At 46.8% G+C, this 2500-nt stretch overlaps 1 pseudogene; it reads left to right on the top strand.

Annotated features, from left to right (window-relative positions):
- Window positions 1–1073, top strand: LOC145477043 (large subunit ribosomal RNA; annotated as a pseudogene; the record flags this gene model as incomplete).
- Between the last annotated feature and the right edge of the window lie 1427 nt (window positions 1074–2500).

Raw genomic sequence — 2500 nt, forward strand, 5'->3', positions numbered from 1 at the left:
ATTAACGAGATTCCCACTGTCCCTATCTACTATCTAGCGAAACCGCAGCAAAGGGAACGGACTTTGTAAAATCAGCGGGGAAAGAAGACCCTGTTGAGCTTGACTCTAGTCTGACCTTGTGAAAAGACATGAGAGGTGTAGAATAAGTGGGAGCAGTTCGCTGCGCCGGTGAAATACCACTACTCTTATCGTTTTTTTTACTTATTGGATGGAGCGGAGGCGAACCGCAAGGTTCACTTTCTGGACTTAAGCCGCCCGCTCGCGGGCGGCGATCCGAGTCCAAGACACCGTCAGGTTGGGAGTTTGGCTGGGGCGGCACATCTGTCAAATGATAACGCAGGTGTCCTAAGGTGAGCTCAATGAGAACAGAAATCTCATGTAGAACAAAAGGGTAAAAGCTCACTTGATTTTGATTTTCAGTATGAATACAAACCGTGAAAGCGTGGCCTATCGATCCTTTAGTCTTTAGGAGTTTTAAGCTAGAGGTGTCAGAAAAGTTACCACAGGGATAACTGGCTTGTGGCAGCCAAGCGTTCATAGCGACGTTGCTTTTTGATCCTTCGATGTCGGCTCTTCCTATCATTGCGAAGCAGAATTCGCCAAGTGATGGATTGTTCACCCACCAATAGGGAACGTGAGCTGGGTTTAGACCGTCGTGAGACAGGTTAGTTTTACCCTACTGATGAAGTGTTGTTGCAATAGTAATTCTGCTCAGTACGAGAGGAACCGCAGATTCAGACAATTGGCATTTGCACTTGGCTGAAAAGCCAATGGTGCGAAGCTACCATCTGTTGGATTATGACTGAACGCCTCTAAGTCAGAATCCGTGCTAGAAAGCAACGATGATTACCTCCAGAGAACTTTAGGCGAACCAGAATAGAGGACTTCGGTCCTCATGCGTCCCAAGGTGCCAAGGAGGACAAGAACCTCCAAGGCACTACCGATAGCAAATTCTAATGTTTCTGGAGATAAATCCTTTGCAGACGACTTAAATAAAGAACGGGGTATTGTAAGTTGTAGAGTAGCCTTGTTGCTACGATCTTCTGAGATTAAGCCTTTGTTCTAAGATTTGTTAAAAACATGTCTTTTTTTTTCTTGAAGTCCAAGAAGGCTCCCCTCGTCTGCCACTGGCCGGAGGGTGCCAAGGAAGAAGTGGTGCCTGCAGGCTTGGGCTAGCTTGTGGCAGCCGAGTGATGTAAAGGAGGCCACGTCTGGTCTGGGACGTGACTGTGAATTTTTTTTTTAAAGTCCAAAAGGCTCCCCTCGCTTGGGAGCTGGCAGTGGAAATTTTTTGTAAGTCCGAAAGGCTCCTCTGGTTTGAAATGGTTTGACTCGGGGAGCCTTTTGGAGTGCTTGAAATTTTTGGGCCAGGTCCCTTTCGGACGGTTTACTTTGTGGACTTGTCGTAATTTGATTGGAAAGATGTTTGGGCAATTGGGCTTTGCTTTTTTGGTTTTTGTTTTATTGGCTTTTGAGTGGGGGAGCCTTTTGGACTTAGGGTTAGCGTTAGGGTAACCCTAGGGTTAGAGTTTAGGGTTAGGGTAAGAGTTAGGGTGAAGGTTAGGGTTAAACTTGGCTAAACTTGGCGCCTGCACGTAACTTAAGCTGGCCAATAGTTTCCCGCAAAAAGTTTTGAAAATGGTGAAAATGTTAAGGGTGCTTATACTATAGGGGACCGACACCCTGTTTTAATTTAGTAGAACACACGCCCTCTTAATGATGATGTGACAGCGCCAAACCTGGCACCTGCACGTAACTGGAGCTGGCCAATCGTTTCCCGCAAAAAGTTTTGAAAATGGTGAAAATCTTAAGGGTGCCTATAGAATAGGGGGACCGACGCCCAGTTTTAAGATAGTGTAGCACACCCCCCTTAACGATGATGTGACAGCGCCAAATCTGGCGCCTGCACGTAACTCGAGCTGGCCAATCGTTTCCCGCAAAAAGTTTTGAAAATGGTGAAAATCTTAAGGGTGCTTATAGAATAGGGGGACCGACGCCCAGTTTTAAGATAGTGTAGCACACCCCCCTTAACGATGATGTGACAGCGCCAAACTTGGTGCCTGCACGTAGCTCGAGCTGGCCAATTGTTTCCCGCAAAAAGTTTTGAAAATGGTGAAAATCTTAAGGGTGCTTATAGAATAGGGGGACCGACGCCCAGTTTTAAGATAGTGTAGCTCACCCCCCTTAACGATGATGTGACAGCGCGAAACTTGGCGCCTGCACGTAACTCGAGCTGGCCAATCGTTTCCCGCAAAAAGTTTTGAAAATGGTGAAAACCTTAAGGGTGCTTATAGAATAGGGGGACCGACGCCCAGTTTTAAGATAGTGTAGAACACCCCCTTAACGATGATGTGACAGCGCCAAACTTGGTGCCTGCACGTAACTCGAGCTGGCCAATCGTTTCCCGCAAAAAGTTTTGAAAATGGTGAAAATCTTAAGGGTGCTTATAGAATAGGGGGACCGACGCCCAGTTTTAAGATAGTGTAGCTCACCCCCCTTA

This window comes from Orbicella franksi, unplaced genomic scaffold (genome assembly GCF_964199315.1).
Source record: "Orbicella franksi unplaced genomic scaffold, jaOrbFran1.1 SCAFFOLD_672, whole genome shotgun sequence".
Taxonomy (NCBI): Eukaryota; Metazoa; Cnidaria; class Anthozoa; order Scleractinia; family Merulinidae; genus Orbicella; species Orbicella franksi.